This window comes from Stomoxys calcitrans, chromosome 1, assembly GCF_963082655.1.
Source record: "Stomoxys calcitrans chromosome 1, idStoCalc2.1, whole genome shotgun sequence".
Lineage (NCBI taxonomy): Eukaryota > Metazoa > Arthropoda > Insecta > Diptera > Muscidae > Stomoxys > Stomoxys calcitrans.
The window spans coordinates 153,641,935-153,665,970 of NC_081552.1; positions in this window are offsets into that span (position 1 = coordinate 153,641,935).

Genomic DNA, 24,036 nt, shown 5'->3' on the forward strand with positions numbered 1-24,036 from the left:
GGCTCAAGAAGTCAAGATCCAAGATCGGTTTATATGACAACTATACCAGATTGTGAACCGATTTGAATCATACTTAACAGAGGTTTGGAAAAAATACCAAAACACTACGTGCTAAATTAAATCGGACAAAAAATGTGCCCTCTAGCGGCTCTAGAAGTCAAGACCCAAGATCGGTTTATATGGCAGCTATATCAAAACATGGAACGATTTGGCCCATTTACAATCCCAACCGACCTACACTACATTTCGAAAGTTAACGTGCTTTCGACAGACAGACGGACGGTCATGACGATCAAGAATCTTATATACAACAAGTAAAAGCGTGCTAAGTTCGGCCGGGCCGAATCTTACATACCCTCCACCATGGATCGCATTTGCCGAGTTCTTCTCACGGCATCTCTCTTAGGCAAAAAAGGATATAAGAAAAGATTTGCTCTGCTATTATTATATTATCACATGTTGGAGACCTGTGTAAAATGTCAGCCAATTCGAATAAGAATTGCGCCCTTTGGGGGGCTCAAGAAGTAAAATAGAGAGATCGATTTATATGGGAGCTGTATCGGGCTATAGACCGATTCAGATCATAATAAACACGTATGTTGATGGTCATGAGAGGATCCGTAGTACATAATTTCAGGCAAATCGGATAATAATTGCGACCTCTAGATGCTCAAGAAGTCAAGATCCAAGATCGGTTTATATGTCAGCTATATCAGGTTATGGGCAGATTGAACCATACTTGGCACAGTTGTTGGATATCACAACAAAACACGTCGTGCAAAATTTCATTCCAATCGGATAAGAATTACGCACTCTAGAGGCTCAAGAAGTCAAGACCCAAGATCTATTGATATGGCAGCTATATCAGGTTATGAACCGATTTGAACCATACTTGCCGCAGTTGTTTGATATGATAACAAAACACGTCGTGCAAAATTTCATTCCAATCGGATAAGAATTGCGCACTCTAGAGGCTCAAGAAGTCAAGACCCAAGATCAGTTTATATGGCAGCTATATCAAAACATAGACCGATATGGCCCATTTACAATACCAACCGACCTAAACTAATAAGAAGTATTTTTGCAAAATTTCAAGCGGCTAGCTTGAACCTTGACCCTCTTCCTTTCCCCTAATTTTCAGAAACGCCAGATCTCGGAGATGGGTGGTGCGATTTAAGCGAAATTTTGTGTGCTTTCATATAGTACCCTAAAAATAAAAATTTGGTATCCAAATTTCGGATGAAGTACCTAGGGGGGCAGCCCCACCCTAAAACCTACCAAACATATATTTAGACCTATCACGACAATATGAGCCTGAAATAAAAGGTATTTAGGATAAGAAGACGTATCTGATATCCAATTGTCGGCCAAGTATTAGGGGGACCACCCCAACCCCCAAAACACCCCTAAATCGGACATATTTACCGACCATGGCAATATGTGACTCATGTGAAAGGTATTTGCGAGTAGAATACGAATCTAATATCCAAATGTGGGACCACGTTTATGGGGGTCCACCCCTTCCCCAAAACACCCCCCAAACTTTTACTGACCATGGGAATATGGGGCTTAAATAAAAGGTATTTGAGTGCAGAATTAGAATCTGATATCCAAATATGAGACCAAGTGTTTGGGGGCATCCTCTCCCCAAAAACCTCCTCCATAGGGGAAAAATTTACGACCATAGCCATATGGGACTCAAATGAAAGGTCTTTGGAAGTAAAGTACGAATCTGATATGAATATTTGGGAAAAGTGTCTATGGGGCCACACCACCCCCACAACACCACCCAAATAGGAAGTATTTGCTGACTTTTGCAATATGAGGCTCAAATAAGAGGGTTTTTAAAGTGGAACACGAATCCGATATATATTTTCAAGGCCAACTCACTGAGTGGCCGCCCATCCCCCAAAACACCCCCCAAGCCGGTCATGTTTGCCGACTATGGAAATGTGGGGCTCAAATTAAAGGTATTTGGGAGTAGACCATGTATCTGTTATCAACATTAGGAGCCAACCGTCTAGGGGGCGTCCCACCGCCATAACAACCCCCAAATAGGACGTATTTGCTCACCAAGACAATTTGGGTCTTAAAGAGAGTGGAACTAATTATTTATAGCTTTAAGGGTCAATACCCCAAACCGGACATATTTGCTGACTTTTGCAATAAGGAGTTTAAATGAGATTTGAAAACGAATTTGATATACAATTTTGAGGCCAATGGCAATATGGGGTTCAAATAAATGATATATAGATATATGATATATTTTCCGGGCTTAGTGTTTGGGCGACCACCCCAATCCCCAAAACACCCCTAAATCGGGAATATTTACCGACCATGACAATGTGGGTCTAAATGAAAAGTATTGGGGGTAGAGTTAGAATTGATACCCATTTTCGGAACCAATTTTCTGGGGGTCTACCCCTTTCCCAAAATACCCCACACACAGCAATTTTTTTAGTGACCATCGCAATATGGGGCTCAAATAAAGGTATGTGGGAGTAGAATACGAATTTGATATCCAAATGATAACATTATTTCGGGGCCATGTGTTTGGGGGACGCCTCATCCTGTAAACTCCTCTTAAGCCAATGGCAATATGGGGTTTAAATAAATGGTATTTGAGAGAAGAGCACGATGCTGATATTTTTTCAGGGCCAAGTATCTGGGAGTACACCTTATATCCAAACTTAAATTCGTAGACCAATAAAGATCATATGGGGTTCAGATAAAGGCACTTATAATGTTAAACTCTTAGTCAATGTTTTTTCACTTAAAAATCTTTAATTGTCGAAAATAAATATTCCAAGTAAACTTTTGTTCCATATAAATTAAAAGAAGGCGCAGCAGAGCGGGCCCGGGTCAGCTAGTTGTAAATAAAGGACAAAATATTGGGTGACATTAGCATATTGACATTTAATTTTCTTTATAATAATTATAAATAAATTATAAATTATTTTATGATCAAATGCATAAAAAATAGGACGTGACTTTTGGCGATCGTTTGCAATGGATTTTATCATACACTCATTACACTCATAGAAAAAAGGCTGTTGAAAACGGCAAACACTGTCTGCCCATTGTGAGTAGCTAATTTTGCTGCTATTATAGCAGTAGTTCTGCTATTACAGCAGTATTTCTGCAATTTCAGAACAGTAGGCTTACTGCTGAAAAGCCTGCTGTTTGCGGAAAATGACTGCTGATGGGTTTGTTAGAAGAAATAAAATGAAAGAGAAGATTTTTGGAAAGAAAATGAAGAAAAAAGTTGCGGTCGCACGACCACTCTACACTCAAAGGATATCCTTGTTTTGTTGTCGTTTATTGCACACGCTGTTTGTAAAAGAACTTTGAGCACAGATAGATAGCTCACATGCGCTTTTTTAAATAATAAAAAGTGCCATTGTTATTGTAAGCAATACACAGCACACATACGCGAGGGGAAAATTGGAAGAAGGGATTAAGATAAAATATTGATACAATTTTTGACGAAATTTAACTACGCTCAGGTGATACACTCAACCAAATTTGTCATTTAAAACAGAAACAAGTAAAAAGGCGTTAAGTTTGGCTGGGCCGAACTTTGGATACCCACCACCTCGGGTATATATGTAAACCACCTTCCATCTAAATCCGGTGAAAATTGCATACTTTATGTCCCATAGCAGTTATATTCAAATATGTTCCTATTTGGACCAAATAGTAATATGTACAAGTCATTGTTCAAATGTGTATAACTAAATATTGGTCTTTTTATTAGATATATCTAAAAATAAACCGATCAGAACCATATGCGACACTGATGTCGAAAAGCCTAACATAAGTTACTTTGTCAATTTTCAGTGAAATCGGAATATAAATGCGCCTTTTATGGGGCCAAGACTTTAAATCGGGAGATCGGTCTATATGGCAGCTATATCCAAATCTGCACCGATTTCGGCTAAGTTGCAGAAAAATGTCGAAGAGTCTAACACAAGGCACTGACCCAAATTTCAGCGAAATCGGACAATAAATGCGCCTTTCATGGCCCTAAAACCTTAAATGGAGAGTTCGGTCTATATGGCTGCTATATCCAAATATGATCCGATCAGGGTCAAACTGAAGAAAAAGGTCGAAGGGCTTAACACAACTCACTGTTCCAAATTTTAGCAAAATCTGATAATAACTGCGGCTTTTATGGGCCTAAGTCCCTAAATCGGAGGATCGGTCTATATGGCAGCTATATCAAACTCTCGACCGATCTGGGCCAAATTGACGAAGGCTATCGAAGGACCTAACACGACACACTGTCCCAAATTTCAGCAAAATCGGAAAATAAATGTGGCTTTTATGGGCCTAAGACCCTAAATCGGAGGATAAGCCTATATGGCAGCTATATCCAAATCTGGATCGAACTGAGCCAATTTCAACAGACAGACGGACGGACATGTCTAGATCGTCTTAGAATTTTACGCTGATCAAGAATATACATACTTTATAGGGTCAAAAATGGATATTTCGATGTGTTGCAAACGGAATGACAAAATGATATACGGTGGGTATAAAAATGTTTGCTAAAACAGCAGTTTTTTTCTGCTGAAAATGGGAAAACAGGCACACTAGTGCTGTTTCATCAAACATATGGCTGCTGTATTAGCAAACATTTCTTACTACTATTTAAACTAACAATATCTGCTGTTTCGGGTACACAAGTAAGCGGAAAAAAAATTTTATGCTTTTTTTATACCCACCACCGAAGGATGGGGGTATATTCATTTTGTCATTCCGTTTGCAACACATCGAAATATCCATTTCCGACCCTATAAAGTATATATATTCTTGATCAGCGTAAAAATCTAAGACGATCTAGACATGTCCGTCCGTCTGTCCGTCTGTCTGTTGAAATCACGCTACAGCCTTTAAAAATAGAGATATTGAGCTGAAATTTTGCACAGATTCTTTTTTTGTCCATAAGCAGGTTAAGTTCGAAGATGGGCTATATCGGACTATATCTTGATATAACCCCCATATAGACCGATCCGCCGATTTAGGGTCTTATGGCAATAAAAGCCACATTTATTATCCGATTTTGCTGAAATTTGGGACAATGAGTTGTGTTAGGCCATTCAACATCCTTCGTCAATTTGGCTCTGATCGGTCCAGATTTGGATATAGCTGCCATATAGACCGATCCTCCGATTTAGGGTCTTAGGCCCATAAAAGCCACATTTATTAACCGATTTTGCCGAAATTTGGGACAATGAGTTGTGTTAGGCCCTTCGACATCCTTCGTCAATTTGGTCCAGATCGGTCCAGATTTGGATATACCTGCCATATAGACCGATCCACCGATTTGGGGTCTTAGGCCCACAAAAGCCACATTTATTATCCGATTTTGATGAAATTCGGGACAGTGAATTGTGTTAGGCCCGTCGACATCCTCCGTCAATTTGGCTCAGATCGGTCCAGATTTGGATATAGCTGCCATATAGACCGATCCTCCGATTTATGGTGTTAGGCCCATAAAACCTATATTTATTATCCAATTTTGCTGAAATTTGGGACAATGAGTTGTGTTAGCCCCTTCGACATCTTTCTTTAATTTGGTCCAGATCGGTTCATATTTGGATATATCTGCCATACAGACAGATTTCTTTATTTATGGTTTTGGGCCCATAAAATGCTCATTTATTGTCCGATGTCGCCGAAATTTGGACAGTGAGTTAGGTTAAGGGCCTTGACATACTCCTGTAATATCGCACAGATCGGTCCAGATTTGGATGTAGCTGCAATATAGACCGATATCTCGATTTAAAGTCTTGGCCCCATAAAAGCGCATTTATTATCCGATTTCGCCGAAATTTGGGACAGTGCTTTGTATTAGGCTCTTCCACATTTTTTTGCAACTTGGCCCAAATCGGTCCAGATTCGGATATAGCTGCCATATAGAGCGATATCTCTATTTAAAGTCTTGGCCCCATAAAAGGCGCATTTATAATCTGATTTCACTGAAGTTTAACACAGTGTCTTACATTAGGCTTTTCGACATCGATGTCGGATATAGTTCAGATCGGTTTATTTTTAGATATAGCTAGTGTACTTATTAGTATATGGTCCAAATCGGAACTTATTTTGATATAACTGATATGGGACATAAGGTATGAAATTTTCACCGAATTTTGATGAAAGATGGTTTACATATATACCCGAGGTGGTGGGTATCCAAAGTTCGGCCCGGCCGAACTTAACGCCTTTTTACTTGTTTAGAAATTTTGTAGGAAGGAATGACTTTAATTTGTGAAATATTACTGTAAATAAGCTACCTAATCCTTCAACTGGTATACATTTTGAAATGTGGCCGAGCTAGCTCCATTCTCATCCGATTTGATTGAAAATTTTCACGTGGCGTTTTGGTTCATATCCAACAACTGTACTAAGTATGATTCAAATCGGTTCATAATCAGGTGTAGCTGTCATATAAACCGATCTTGGATCTTGACTTCTTGAGCCAATGGAGCGCGCAATTCTTATCCGATAAATTTTGTACAACGGCTTCTCTCATGACCTTCAACATTTGTATCTAATATGATCTGAATCGATCAATAGCTTGATACAGCTCTCATGCAAACCTATCTCCCGTGTTTGCTTCTTGAGCCTCTACAAGGCGCAATTCTTATCCGAATGAATTGAAATATTACAAAATGAATTCTACAATGTTCTGCATTCATTCATGGTCCGAATCAGACTATAACTTGATATAGCTCCAATAGCATAACAGTTCTTTTTCAATATTCTTTGTTTGCCTAAAAAAAGAATTGACAAAAGCGATCCATGGTGGAGGGTATATAAGATTCGGCGCGGCCGAACTTAGCGTGCTCTTACTTGTTTTTGTTATTGCTCTACTAATGTGCACATGATTGACATTGCCTTTTGTACCTGAATTTAAAGAAACAAGTAAAAGCGTGCTAAGTTCGGCCGGGCCGAACATATTTACATACCAAACATCTGTCAAACCAGCCAAAATTAAAGCTTCTAGGAACCGAGAAGGAATAAACGAGAGATCGGTTTATATGAGGGCTATATTAGGTTAAAGATCGATTTCGACCGTATTTAGCATAGTTGCAACATTTCAGCCATATCGGACAAATATTGCGGCTTGTAAGAACTCAAGAAGTCAAATCTGAAAATCTGTTTATGGGAGAGCTATATCACGTTATAGACCGATTCAGACCGTACTAAGTACAGTTATTGAAGGTCATAACAAAACACTGCATGCAAAATTTCAGCAAAATTGGACAAAAATTGGGGCTTGTAAGAACTTAAGAAGTCAAATCTGGAGATCTGTTTATAGAAGAGCTATATCAGGATATATATCAATTTTGACCGCACTTGAGACAGTTGTTGGAAGTCATAACAGAACCCTACGTGCAAAATTTCAACCTAATCTTACATTATTTGCTGTTGCAGGGTCTCATGACGTCAAATCAAGAGATCGGTTTATATGAGACCTATATCAAAATCTGAACCGAAAGAGCCCATTCGCAACCTACAGCAATATTAAACACCTGTACAAAATTTCAAGTGAATAGTTCTACGCATTCGACCGCTATCGTGATTTCAACAGACGGACGGACGGACGCATATGGCTAGATCGACTCAGAACGTCGCGACGATCAAGAACTTATATACTTTATGGGGTCTTAGATGAATATCTCGAGGTGTTACAAACGGAATGACTAGATTTGTATACCCCCATCCTATGGTGGTGGTTATAAAAAGTTTATGGAAAATATACATTCTGTGGTGATTATAAACATCCCCTGAGACACACATTTACATATTTCTATTTCTTCTTCTAACATCCCCTTCATAATAAAGCAGCAAACAACATGCTTTTCAGCAATAAGCCTGGTAGTCTGAAATTGCAGTACTACTGCTGTAATAGCAGAACTACTGCTACAATGGCAACAAAATTCACTACTAATATTGGACTATTTTCAACAAACTTTTTTGTATGATTGTAATAGTAATGTTTCATTTAAAAATCGTCTTCTTCACAATAGCTGATCGATTGAGAGCGTGGGAGTGGGAGACAAGTGAAACTAAATCTGATTAACAAAGATGTGTCCAATCTCCAATCAGAAAAATCGGATAGTAAATGCGGCTTTTATGGGTCTATGACCCTAAACCGGAGGATCGGTCTATATGGCAGCTATATCCAAATCTGCACCGATCTGTGCCATATTGCAGAAGTATGTCCAGGGACTTAACATAACTCGACGTCCCAAATTTCGGCGACATCGGATAATAAATGCGCCTTTTATGGGTCGAAAACCTTAAGTCAAGAGATCGGTCTATATGACAGCTACATCCAAATCTGAACCGATCTGGACAAAATTGACGAAGGATGTCGAGGGGTCTAACACAACTCACTGTCCCAAATTTCAGCAAAATCGGATAATAAATGTGACTTTGATGGGCCTAAGACCCTAAGTCGGGGGATCGGTCTATATGACAGCTATATCAAAATCTGTACCGATCTGGACAAAATTGACGAAGGATGTCGAGGGGTCTAACACAACTCACTGTCCCAAATTTCAGCAAAATCGGATAATAAATGTGACTTTGATGGGCCTAAGACCCTAAGTCGGGGGATCGGTCTATATGGGGGCTATATCAAGCTATAATCCGATATAGACCATCTCCGAACTTAACCTGCTTATGGACAAAAAAAGAATCTGTGCAAAGTTTCAGCTCAATATCTCTTTTTTTTAAGACTGTAGCATGATTTCAACCGACAGACGGACAGTCGGACGGACATGTATAGATCGTCTTAGATTTTTACGTTGATCGAGTATATATATGCTTTATAGGGTAGGAAATGAATATTTCGATGTGATGAAAACGGAATGACAAAATGAATATACCCCCATCCTTCGGTTGTGGGTATAATTAGCACTATGTAAAATCAATTTCGTACCTGTTAAGAAATTTTTTAACTCATAACGAGCATATAACTCTTTAGCGCTATATGAAGTTCAATATTGCTCAAATATAGTTAATTTTAACTGGTATTGATTGGTCTATATTTAGCTGGGTTTAGCTGATCATACGTATGTTGTGTAGCCACCTACGTCGTGATTCGTGTAGGCAGCTTCGTGTTTCCAGAAAACTTCGTGCAATCTAAGAGATTGTATGTTAACCACGAAATTGAATCATCGAAGTCGGCTTGACAAGAAATTATTATGGGTATTAAGATCCATTTTAACAGTGAAATATCCATGTTTTACTTTGTTGAAAAACTACAAAAATTATACTGATAACAATTCTTTTATTAAAACTAATTTTTAAACCCTACACCTCTACTGTGGTAAAAGGTATTATAATACAGTGCATTTGTTTGTAACACTCAGAAGGAAGAGAGATAGACCCATTGATAAGTATACCGATCGATACAGAACCACTTTCTGATTCGATTTAGCTATGTCCGTCTGTCTGTCTGTCTGCCCGTATGTCCATGTTTATTTTGTGTACAAAATACAGGTCGCAGTTTTCATCCGATCGTTTTAAAATTTGGTACAGACATGTTTTTCGGCCTAGAGACGAAGCCTATTGAAATTGGAAAAAATCGATTCAGATTTGGATATAGCTCCCATATATGTGTTCGTCCGATTTGCTGTAATGATGCAATAAAATGGCCATTTGTTAACCGACTCTCTCGAAATTTGGCAAAAAAATTTTCTCTTGACTCTCGACATTACCAGTGAATTTCATGGAAATCGGTTCAGATTTAGATATAGCTCTCACATGTATATAGCGGCCGATTTTAGCTTCTACACAGCAAGCGCATTTGTTGCCCAATCTTGCCAAAAATTGCACAACTCTATCTTCACCGACTACCACAATATCTGAGAAGTTTGCTCGAAATCGTTTTAGATTTAGGTATAGCTTCGTCCAATTTTGAGAAATATTGCAATAAAGTGCTCATTTGTTAACCGATTCGCTCGAAAATTGTCAGGAAGAATTTTCTTATGACTCTCAATATTACTGGTGAATTTCATAGAAATCGGTTCAGATTTAGATATAGATGCCATATATGTTCGTCGCCCGATTTTCACTTTTAGAGCCACTGCAAGCGCATTTATTGACCAATCCTGCCAAATCCTGACAACTACCACAATATCTGAGAAGTGTTCGGTTCAGATTTCGATATAGTCCCCATATATATGTTCGTCTGATTTTGAGAAATATTGCAATAAAGTGCTCATTTATTAACCGATGCTCTTGAAATTTGGCAGGAAGAATTTCGTCTCCCGACATGACCTGTGAATTTCACAAAAATCGGTTCAGATTTATATATAGCTGTCATATATGTATATCGCCCGATTTTCACTCCAAGAGGCACTGCAAGCGCATTTATTTACCAATCTTGGCAAAATTTTGCACATCGCTTTTTTCGACGACTGCTACAATATCTAAGAAGTTTGCTTGAAATCGGATCAGATTTCGTTATAGCTCCCATATATATGTTCGTCAGATTTTGGGTAATTTGCAATAATGTAGTCATTTGTCAACTGTTGGTATTACAGTTTAAACATATTTGCTAGAAATTTGTTACGGATTGTTTAATAAGAATTGGATATGGCTCCCACATACTTATAGGGTAGGTGTAGGGTAGCATACGGTCGACACCGACCGACTTTTGCCATAAATAAAGAGAACAAGTAAAAGCGTGCTAAGTTCGGCCGGGCCGAATCTTATATACCCTCCACCATCGATCGCATTTGTCGAGTTCTTTTCCCGGCATCTCTTCTTAGGCAAAAAAGGATATAAGAAAAGAGTTGCTCTGCTATTAAAACGATATCAAGATATGGACCGGTTCGGACCACAATTAAATTATAAGTTGGAGACCTGTGTAAAATTTCAGCCAATTCGTATAAGAATTGCGCCCATTGGGGCTCACGAAGTAAAATAGAGAGAACGATTTATATGTGATCTGTATCGGGCTATAGACCGATTCAGACCATAATAAACACATTTGTTGATGGTCATGAGAGGATCCGTCGTACAAAATTTCAGGCATATCGGATAATAATTACGACCTCTAGGGGTCAAGAAGTCAAGATCCCAGATCGGTTTATATGGCAGCTATATCAGGTTATGAACCGATTTGAACCTTATTTGACACAGTTGTTAAAAGTAAAAATAAAATACGTCATGCAAAATTTCAGCCAAATCGGATAGGAATTGCGCCCTCTAGAAGCTCAAGAAGTCAAGACCCAAGATCGGTTTATATGGCAGCTATATCAGGTTATGGGCCGATTTCAACCATACTTGGCACAGTTGTTGGGTATCATAACAAAACACGTCGTGCGAAATTCCATTCCATTCGGATAAGAATTGCGCCCTCTAGAGGCTCAAGAAGTCAAGACCCAAGATCTGTTTATATGGCAGCTATATCAGGTTATGAACCGATTTGAACCATACTTCGCACAGTTGTTGGATATAATAACAAAACACGTCGTGCAAAATTTCATTTCAATCGGATAAGAATTGCGCACTCTAGAGGCTCAAGAAGTCAAGACCCAAGATCGGTTTATATGGCAGCTATATCAGGTTATGAACCGATTTGAACCATACTTGGCACAGTTGTTGAATATCATAACAAAACACGTCGTGCAAAATTTCATTCTGATCGGATACGAATTGCGCACGCTAGAGGCTCAAGAAGTCAAGACCCAAGATCGGTTTATATGGCAGCTATATCAAAACATGGACCGATATGGCCCATTTACAATACCAACCGACCTACACTAATAAGAAGTATTTGTGCAAAATTTCAAGCGGCTAGCTTTACTCCTTCGGAAGTTAGCGTGCTTTCGACAGACAGACGGACGGACGGACGGACGGACGGACGGACGGACGGACGGACGGACAGACGGACGGACATGGCTAGATCGACATAAAATGTCACGACGATCAAGAATATATATACTTTATGGGGTCTCAGACGAATATTTCGAGTAGTTACAAACAGAATGACGAAATTAGTATACCCCCCATCTTATGGTGGAGGGTATAAAAATCAAAATCTATTATATAAAAAAAGTAATCGTGAAAAAACATTATTTTTCACTGTGAAGCACGAACTTAATACCCACTCTAAGAAAATAAATCTTGTTTTAACCACATGTATTACTTATGTTTTATAATGAATAGGTAGGGAAAGTCATACTCGTATGTAACGGAGTCGCTTTAAATTGAACATTTTTAAAAATAAAGTTGCATTTTAAACTTTTATTTTTTTGCATATGGACACAAAATGTAATGCAAACAGTAATTTTTGTCCAAAGGTTGGGTGTACCCTTATGTACACTTTGTGCATTCATAATCCTATGAACTGTTGACTGTTGCATTTTTTGCCAATCATATGGCAGAATTGAACATTGCATGTCATTGAAATTAATGCCTGCTACCACTTTACAGAAGTGGATATATTTGCTATTATTTCGAAAATAACTAGGTAGGATTATTTTCAAACTTTCGAGAGGATAAAAATATTTTCTTCGAGGGTCAGGATGGGAAAATGCTTTACGCATGTGTCGAGTACGTTTCTCGGCTAATGCCGGACTCTGTTATCAGCGGTAAAGGCTAAAAACCCACCCTATGCCACCCCTGGGGATTAATTCCTTCTCAGAACCGCTTTCACATTCGAGGTAAGCCCCATATCTGTGATTCTTTATATCATCTTCGTTGTGTCTGCATCCAGACCTCCGCATTCATACTCTATGCCGCTGCGTTTAGGTCTATCTTCTTCCTGCGCAGTACTTGTTCGGCGTATCTCATCACCACCTTTTTGTCTTCCATCATCCCTGGCGAAACGTCGCCAATGGCCGTTTCCAATTCCCTGCGTCTTTCAACGCAGCGCTCGCAGTGGAAGAATGTGTTTTCCACATCGTCTGCATTTGCCCATTCTATGCAGGTATTTCCGGAAGTAACCTTGGCCTGTCATCTCTATGTGACGTATTAGTTATAGTTGATGTTCCTGTGCTTCCTATCTATCCACATCCGTACAACGGGTATTGTCGTCGCGTCCACCTAGCCCGATTCTCATTCGTCCACCTTCGTTGTCATCTCTCGATAGTCCCCTCTCGTATAGCCTGTGTATGATTCGTTGGAATCTCATCCTGTCATCCACGGGTGTCGCACTTCGCAGCGCAGAATCTGGCACGCTCCATAGCCTGTCGGTCTATTGAAACCATTCCGGTTATTAACATTGCTGCGGGCTCCGCCTTTGTGCGGTAGGATGATATGACCCTAAGAGCCGCTGTCCTCTGTACCGAGTGCAAAGATTTCGTCGGCATGCTGTCTACAGTGTCTGTCCCCATATTTTGCTCCCATAGAGGAGGATGCTTTTGAAGGTCTCCATTAAGAGTCTGCGCCTGCTCGAAGAGGCCCACTTCTGTTTGCCATCGGTCAACTGAGATGCGCCGTTATCTTCAGGCCTTTTTTATTACGTGCCAGGTTTGCTCTGCATAGATCAGCTTTGCATCCAGCCGGATCCCTACCACTGGAATGTTTTTTCTCGTTAGAAGTAACAACTCCGTCTTCTGCATCGCAAGTTGCAGGCCGTGGGAGTCCAGCCAGTATATTGCCCTCAGCATCACCTGCCGTACTAAGCGCTCTACACCTTCCATGTCTCTTGCCGTGATGACTGCAGCGATGTCATCACCCTATCCTACTAGAAAGGTTTCATCTGGCATTTCTGTGCGCAGTATTCCATATAACTGACATTCCAAAGATCCGGTACAAGTATGGAGCCTTACGCTTCTCCTAATGAGACCCCGTATTTACTCGTTCCATCCTGAGAGTTATAGATATTGTAAGTACCCTATTATGCAATTAATTTCTCATGATTCTCATCAGATACGCCGGTATATTAAAGTCCTCTCTGAGTAATTGGACGACGTCAGACCATCTAAGGCTATTGAGTGCGTTCTTCACATCCAGTGTGGCTATGATAAATATTTCAAAAAATAAATTCTGATCAATTTTTACAAAGTACCATCTACATTCTGATTAAATGATGCCGTTAATTTCTTCTTCGAACTTAATTAAAATCGATCGAAAATCCGTCCGAAAATTGTCCGATTTGGCTAAAATTTCCCATGTAATGTTCTGTTATGACTACCAATAACTGCGCCAAATACGGCCCATATCAGTCTATAACCTGATGTAGCTCTCATGTAAAGCGGTCTCTGGACCATATTTGTTCAGTTTGGCAGAAGTTTGGTATGTAGAATAATTTTTTTTTTTTAGCAGAATCCATGGTGGTGAATTCCCAAGATTCGGCCCGGCCGAACTTAGCACTCTTTTACTTGTTTACTATTAATTTTTGTATATAACAGATTTTGCAGCAAAGAAACTTTCTGATTTCATTCATTAGGGCGTAGCCATTATTTATGATAGAATGTTAATAAAAGTATTTGTTATTAGTTATATTTTTGTAGTTTTCGAAAAAAAGTAATCGCGAAAAACGTGATATTTTACTGCGAAACACGAACTTAACAACTTTTTGTACATAACACATAAGGAAATCATTATTAGCAAAATCTTTTCATTGTAAAAAATTTCTTGGAAGAACATCAAAAATTCAAAATTAAATTTTAAAATATTTTAAATTATATATCTCTGTGTTCGAATATACGGCTTAAGCCAACAAAACTAACAAATTTCTGCTAGCATCCCTTAATCACTATGAGCATCGTGTCAATTGCCTTTAATACTGTATTGTGAATTATGAAATTCCAAAAAAAATCGACATGGTTTTATTTAAAATAATTATTTTAAAATGTTAAATAATCCGGGTGATTAGTTTCGGGGTTTTAAAATTGTGTTTCCGAGTGCTTAAAATAGTTCTTTCATTGCTGATGCAATTCAAAATATTTGCAATTAAATATTACAAATTATTCTTTGGAAAAGATTACGGGACTAACAAGCAAAATATTTCATTTAAAAATATTTTTATATCCACCACCGAAAGAAAATCATTTTGTCATTCCGTTTGCAACACATCGAAATATTCATTTCCGACCCTATAAAGTATGTATATCATTGATCGTAGTAAAAATCAAAGACGAGCTAGCCATGCCCGTCTGTTTGTCTGTTCAAATCACGCAACAGTCTTTAACAAGCAAAAAGGCGTTAAGTTCGGCCGGGCCGAACTTTGGATACCCACCACCTCGGATATATATGAAAACCATCTTTTAACAATATCCCGAGAAAATTACATACCTTATGTCCCATAGCTGTTATATCGAAATAGGATCCGAAGTCAGTCATTTTTCAATTATGTATAACAAACTATTGATCTTTTTAGTAGCTATATCTAAAAATAAACCGATCTGAATCATACACAACATGGATGTCGAAAAGCCTAACCTAAATCAATGTGTCAAATTTCAGTTAAATCGGATTATAAATGCGCCTTTTTTTTAGGGCCAAGACTTTAAATCGAGATATCGGTCTATATGGCAGCTATATGCAAATCTTGAACGATCTAGGCCAAATTGCAGAAATATGTGGAGGGGCTTAACTTAACAATCTGTCCCAAATTTCTGCAACATCGGGCAATAAATGCGCCTTTTATGGGCCCAAAATATTAAATCGAGAGATCGGTCTATATAGCAGCTATATTTATTTATTTATTAATTTCATTTCATGCAATGCGAAGCCATCAGGCCTATAAATAATCACACTATGCATAAGACGTACTTTTTCTAACATAAGTTAAAAAACTACTCAATTAAAAATAAAAAACTCAAAAACTTAGTAAATGGAAAAAAATGTTAACCTATTTAACACTTTCTGAATCTAGATAAAACTAAATAACAAAAAAAAACAAATTACTAAAAATTATAAGCAGTAACTGATTAAAAAAAATCCTACTCAAAAATCCAATATTCAAATCTCGACCGATCTGAGTGAAATTGAAGAAGGATGTCGAAGGGCCCAATACAACTCACTGTCCCAAATTGCGGCGATATCGGACAATAAAGCGCTTTTATGGCCCCAAAACCTAAAAACGAGAGATCGGTCTATATGGCAGCTATATCCAAATCTGCACCGATCTGTGCCATAATGCAGAAGTAAGTCAAAGGGCTCAACTTAATTCACTGTCTCAAATTTCGGTGACATCGGACAATAAATGCGCCTTTTATGGGCCTAAGACCCTAAATCGGAGGATCGGTCTATATGGCAGCTATAACCAAAACTGGACTGATCTGGGCCAAATTGAAGGAGGATGTCGAAGTACCTAACACAACTCACTGTCTTAAATTTCAGCAAAATCGGATAATAAATGTGGCATTTATGGGCCTAATACCTTAAATCGGAGGATCGGTCTATATGGCAGCTATATCCAATACCGATCTGAGCCATATTGACAAAGAATGTCGAAGGGCCTAATACAACTCACCGTCCAAAATTTCAGCAAAATCGGATTATAAATGTGGTTTTTCTATATGGTGGCTATATCAAGATATAGTCCGATATAGCCTATCTTCGAACTTAACCTGCTTATGGACAAAAAAAAAATTATCTGTGCAAAGTTTCAGCTCAATATCTCAATGCAAGATGTGTTTTCTTAGACTTCCAACAACTGTGACAAGCGTTTAAATGGGTTCATAACATGATATGGCTCCCATATATATTATACTAACCGAACCGGACCCGATCCGCTGCGCCTTCTTTTATTCTGTAATATCCTTTTAGAGTGGGGACACTCCGCCTTGTGTGAGAAGTTTTCCCCCGCTCGATTCCTGGTGTTTTTTAAAAATTGGGGTAATGAGAAGTGCTTTTAAGGGGAGGGATGGCACCTTAGACATTTCGACTCGAATATGACGTATCTTTAGTACGAAAAGCGCCACCTAGACTTGAACGCAAATTTTAATATCATATTCGTAATCTACTCCCTAATACATTTCATTTGAGTCCGATATAGCCTTGGCCGGCTAATATGCCCATTTGGGGGTATCTGGGGGTGGGCGACCTCCCATTACTTGGAACTAATGTTTTATGCCATATTTGTAACCTACTGCCTAATACTTTTCATTTGAATCCCATATTGACATAAACTTCGAATATAACTGTTTAGAGGAGTTTTGGTGTTGGGGGGCCCGCTGGGTACTTGGACCAACATATTAACATCATGTGCCCATCATCCCCCGTCTGATATCGAGAAATTATAAAGCCTTTGTTTTCTTCCAGACCAACCTACACAATATGCGAAAATTTCGAGAAAATCGGTTCTGCTGTTCTGGGCGTTTTTGTGGAGGGTGGGGTGACTCCTATACTTCAACATGAATTTGTATTCCAGCTTCCTTATATACTCCTGAATACTTTTCATTTGATACCCATATTGTCTACATCGGTCCACTTTTGATTTTAGGTGGTTTTTTTGGGGTAACGATTATCAACAAATTATAAAGCCTATTCCTAATTCCTGACCATATTTGTAATCTACTTCCGAATACCTTTCTTTTGAGTCCCATATTGTCAGGATCGTCAAATAAACTTATTTTAAGGTGTTTTGGGGCTGGACCCAACTTTTATTATGAAATTCGTATGTTCCTCTTTAATACCTTTCATTTGAATCCCATATTGTTCCGATCGGTCCACTTTAACTTTTGGGTAGTACTTTTGGGGTAAGGGGGAGGGTCCGCTCCCCTCCCGATATCAAAAAATTATATAGCCTATGTTTCCTTCCAGACCAACCTACACAATCTGTGAAAATTTCAATGTAATCGGTTCAGCCGTTTTTGAGTCTATACGGAACAAACAAACACTTTGGTCTTCAACAGCCAAACCTAGCATGGCCCCAAACGGTTCATAACTTGGCTTAGCTCCAATAACATAGCAACTCACATCCATTATCCTTTGTTTGCCTAAAAGGAGATATCGGGGAAAGAACTTGACAAATACGATCCATGGTGAAGGGTATATAAGATTCGAGCCGGTCGAACTTAGCACGCTTTAACACGTTTCTCACTAGGGTATCACAGTGGACCAGACTAGCCTTCGAGTGAAATCCCCTTTTATGGCGGGCAATTCATTCATTGATTTATTGGATCCATTCAATCTTAACCATTTACAACAAGAAAGAAATTGCTAAGTTCGGCTGGGCCGAATCTTACCATGGATCACAATAGCCGAGTTCTTTTCCCGATATCTCTTTTTAAGCAAACAAAGAGTAATGGATAGGTATGGTCGTGAAATTTATCAAATTATTCGGACCATAAGTGAATTGAATGTTGAAGTCCATAGAAGAAGGCAATTGGTAATATTTCAGTCTATTGGATAAGAATTGCGCGCTGTAGGGGCTTCAAAAGCATAATTGTGTGATCGGTTTATATGGGAGCTGCATCAGGCTATAGATCGATCAGGCCATATTAGACACGTACGTAGGTCTTGAAAAAGCCGTTGTATACAATTTCAGCAACATCGGATAAGTATTGCGCCCTCAAGACGCTTAAGAAGTTAAGATACATGATCGGTTTATATGGCAGCTATATCAGGTAAATAAACGCTTCAATTAATGGCATATGCTTGTATAGATTTTGCAGGGATTATGGTTTCAAACTCATGACATGTATGGGACAATCGACTCCCATACATAGCCACCCGATTTGACTTCTTTGTCCTTTAGAAGGCGCAATTCTATTCAAAGTGAATGACATAATCATGATGACCTGCCAAAATTTCTGCCAATTTACAATCCCAACCAATTTATGTCTATTTAACAAATACAGAGACCGATATAGACAGACTAATTATTTTTATACCCACCACCGAAGGATAGAAATATCCATTTCCGACCCTATAAAGTACAATATATATATTCGTGATCATCGTAAAAATCTTAGACGATCTAGACATGTCCGTCCGTCTGTCCATCAGTCTGTTGAAATCACGCTACAGTCTTCAAAAATAGAGATATTGAGCTGAAACTTTGCACAGATTCTTTTTTTTGTCCATAAGCAGGTTAAGTTTAAAGATTGGCTATAAAAGACTATATCATGATACAGCCCCCATGTAAACCGATCCGCCGATTTAGGTCTAAGGCCCATAAAAGCCACATTTATTTTTCGATTTTGGGACAGTGAGTTGTGTTAGGCTCTTCGACATTCTTTGTCAATATGGCTCAGATCGGTAAAGATTTGGATATAGCTGCCATATAGACCGATCCTCCGATTTAAGGTATTAGGCGCATAAATGCCACATTTATTATCCGATTTTGCTGAAATTTAAGACAGTGAGTTGTGTTAGGCTCTTCGACATTCTTTGTCAATATGGCTCAGATCGGTAAAGATTTGGATATAGCTGCCATATAGACCGATCCTCCGATTTAAGGCATTAGGCCCATAAATGCCACATTTATTATCCGATTTTGCTGAAATTTAAGACAGTGAGTTGTGTTAGGCTCTTCGACATCCTTCTGCAATTTGGCCCAGATCGGTCCAGATTTGGTTATAGCTGCCATATAGATCGATCTTCCGATTTAAGGACTTGGGACCATAAAAGGCGCATTTATTGTCCGATTTTGCCTAAATTTGGGACAGTGAGTTGTGTTAGACCCTCCGACATCCCTCTTCAATTTAGCCCAGATCGGTAAAGATTTTAATATAGCTGCCATATAATAATCTATTTAAGGTCTTGGGCCCACAAAATGCCCATTTATTGTCCGATGGCGCCACAGTTTGGGACAGTGAGTGGTGTAAGGCCGTTCGACAACTTTCTGCAATTTGGTTCAGATCGGTCCAGAGTTCGATAGAGCTGCCATATAGACCGATCCTCCGATTTATGGTCTTAGGCCCACAAAAGCCACATTTATTATCCGATATTGCTGAAATTTGGAACTGAAGGTTGTGTTAGGCCCTACGACATCCTTCTTCAATTTGGTGAAATTTGAGACAGCAAGTTGTGTTAGGACCTACGACGTCTTTCGTCAATTTGGCTCAGATTGGTTCAAAAATGGATATAGCTGCCATGTAGAGCGATCCTTCGATTTAGAGTTTTAGGCCCATAAAAGGCGCATTTATTGTCCGAGGTCGCCGAAATTTGGGACAGTGAGTTAAGTTAAGCCGCCTGACATAATTCTGCATTATGGCACAGATCGGTTCAGATTTGAATATACCTGCCATATAGACCGATCTCTCGGTTTTTGGTTTTGGGGCCATAAAAAACGCATTTATTGTCCGATGTCGCCGCAATTTGGGACAGTGAGTTGTGTTAGGCCCTTCGACATCGTTCTTCCTTCACTCAGATTTGGATATAGCTGCCATATAGACCGATCTCTCGATTTAATGTTTAACAACTTAAAAGGCGTTAAATTCGGCCTGGCCGAACTTTGGATACCAACCACCTCGGATATATATGCAGACCACTATTCGTCATAGTCCGGTGAAAAGTGCATAATATACACCCCCATAGCAGCTATATCGAAATATGCTCCGTTTTGGACCAAATTCGGCACAGACATTGCGTGGTCTAATAAGTACAAGTCATTGTCCAATTTTGTAGAAAAAATATTGGTTTTTTTGGTATCTATATCAAAATATAGAAAAACCTGATCCATATACTACACGGGTGTCGAAAAGTGAAAAGCCTAACATAAGTCACTGTGTCACACTCACTCTCCCAAATTTCGGCGACATCGGAAAATAAAAGCGCCTTTTATGGCCCCAAAATAATAAATCGGGAGATTGGTCAATATTGCAGCTATTTTATGGGTCTAAGACCTTAAATCGGCGGACCAGTCTATATGGCAGCAATATCCAAATCTGGACCGATCTGGGCAAAACTTAAAAGCGATGTCGAAGGGCCGAAGAATAATACTGGCAAACAGATGCTACTTTGGACTAAGTAAGCAGTTTAGAAACAAGGCCACCTCTCGAAAGACGAAGATTACACTATACAAGACACTGATACTACCCGTGCAGTTATATGGTTCTGAAGCATGGGTACTTGTGAAAGCAGATGAGGCAGTGCTTGGACTATTTGAGAGAAAGATTCTTCGTAAAATATATGGACTAGTTTGCGTTAACGGAGAATATAGGCGACGTTTGAATCACGAGCTGTATGATGACGATAGCATAGTTACACGCATCAAAATACAACGGCTGCGTAGGCTAGGTCATGTTGTCAGAATGGATGAATAAGCTCTAGCAAAGAAGTTTTGGTGTCAGAGATTTTAGAATGAGGGCAGAAGATCGAGGCCCTTGGAACGATATTCTACGTTCGGCTAGTGGAACAAATATTCTGTCACAGCCAGTTAAAGTAAATAAGTATATCGAAGGGCCTAACACAACAAACTGTCCCAAATTTTGGAAAAATCGTATAATAAATATGGCTTTTATGGGCCTAAGATCTTAAATCAGCAAGATATAGTCCGATATGTAAACCGGTCTCTCGATTTGACTTCTTGAGTCCTTACAAGCCGTAATTTTTGTCTGGTTTTGCTGAAATTTTGCATGCGGTATTCTGTTACGACATGGGACATCTGTGTCTGTGTACGGTTTACATCAGTCTATAACCTGATATATTTCCCCTATAAACAGGTGTCTCGATTATCCTTGTTCGGTTCCTAGAAGCTTTAATTTTTGCTGGTTTCACAGAAGTTTGGCATGTAGAATAAAGTTATGCCCTTCATCTAAATTTTTATACCCTCCACCATAAGATGGGGGGTATACTAATTTCGTCATTCTGTTTGTAACTACTCGAAATATTCGTCTGAGACCCCATAAAGTATATATATTCTTGATCGTCGTGACATTTTATGTCGATCTAGCCATGTCCGTCCGTCTGTCCGTCCGTCCGTCCGTCCGTCCGTCCGTCCGTCCGTCTGTCTGTCGAAAGCACGCTAACTTCCGAAGGAGTAAAGCTAGCCGCTTGAAATTTTGCACAAATACTTCTTATTAGTGTAGGTCGGTTGGTATTGTAAATGGGCCATATCGGTCCATGTTTTGATATAGCTGCCATATAAACCGATCTTGGGTCTTGACTTCTTGAGCCTCTAGAGTGCGCAATTCTTACCCGATTGGAATAAAATTTTGCACGGATTATTTCGTTATGATATTCAACAACTGTGCCAAGTATGGTTCAAATCGGCCATAACCTGATATAGCTGCCATATAAACCGATCTTGGGTCTTGACTTCTTGAGCCTCTAGAGTGCGCAATTCTTATCCGATTGAAATGAAATTTTGCACGACGTGTTTTGTTATTATATCCAACAACTGTGCGAAGTATGGTTCAAATCGGTCCATAACCTGATATAGCTGCCATATAAACAGATCTTGGGTCTTGACTTCTTGAGCCTCTAGAGGGCGCAATTCTTATCCGAATGGAATGGAATTTCGCACGACGTGTTTTGTTATGATACCCAACAACTGTGCCAAGTATGGTTGAAATCGGCCCATAACCTGATATAGCTGCCATATAAACCGATCTTGGGTCTTGACTTCTTGAGCTTCTAGAGGGCGCAATTCCTATCCGATTTGGCTGAAATTTTGCATGACGTATTTTATTTTTACTTTTAACAACTGTGTCAAATAAGGTTCAAATCGGTTCATAACCTGATATAGCTGCCATATAAACCGATCTGGGATCTTGACTTCTTGACCCCTAGAGGTCGTAATTATTATCCGATATGCCTGAAATTTTGTACGACGGATCCTCTCATGACCATCAACAAATGTGTTTATTATGGTCTGAATCGGTCTATAGCCCGATACAGATCACATATAAATCGTTCTCTCTATTTTACTTCGTGAGCCCCAATGGGCGCAATTCTTATACGAATTGGCTGAAATTTTACACAGGTCTCCAACTTATAATTTAATTGTGGTCCGAACCGGTCCATATCTTGATATCGTTTTAATAGCAGAGCAACTCTTTTCTTATATCCTTTTTTGCCTAAGAAGAGATGCCGGGAAAAGAACTCGACAAATGCGATCGATGGTGGAGGGTATATAAGATTCGGCCCGGCCGAACTTAGCACGCTTTTACTTGTTTTGTATACATTTTTAGCAGAATCCATGGTGGTGGGTTCCCAAGAGTTGGCCCGGCCGAACTTAGCACGCTTTTACTTGTTCTTTCTTATACCAACATTTTTGAGTGTATATTTTGGGGCATATTTTTTGAATTTTTGATGGCATATATATGCACATAATATTCCATTTTTTAGTGCATACAATTCCGAATCCTACTTATGACATATGTATTCATTTTGTAATTTGCACATGCGGTGATTAAAATGTCTAGAATAATTTTGTCGAATCACTGGTCGTCTCGGTGTTCTGTTATAAAAAATTAGAAAAGTTATTCTCGAGTGTGGTTATAACCCACATTTCCTCATAGATAAACAATCTTCCTAATTTTGAAAGTTTGTTTACAAGTCCTGATTACATGTTTGAGATTGGTAGGCAGATAAGAGTAAAGTGCAATAGCTTCGAACGACTCGTTGGCGGCATGTAATTTGAATAATTTTCACACAAAATTGTTAAGAGTTTATGATTCAAGTCCACTTTTGTATGCTTCTTCCTTTCCATAGCAAACATCGCTGCCCTGTCTTTGTTGATTTACGTGGGCCTTTTTGAGGTACACCACAAATCGTCAAATCGTTATTTTCATATTTTCCTTATAAAAATGTTAAAGAAGTGTTAAATGTAGAATTTGATTTGTCGTTGATCTGTAAAATCCTCTTACCTAAGATGCACCCTTATTTGCATATACCTCTCTTTACACCCTTGTGGTTGGAAAGGCTCTTGTAAAATATTTGGGAAGCAAACATGGACTAGAGAAGCAAGCAAGTGCAGCAATACTCTGTAGTTAAACAGTCTTTCCATTGTGGTGAATAGGTAAAACATGCATGCACCAACCCTGTACATACAACCACAAATTGGTCTACGAGGACTAAACTTTATCTTCTATTCCCAAGACAAACATATAAATCTATAAAGTCTGAGAATAATTAAGAAGTGTTTCACTGAGGTTGGGCCAG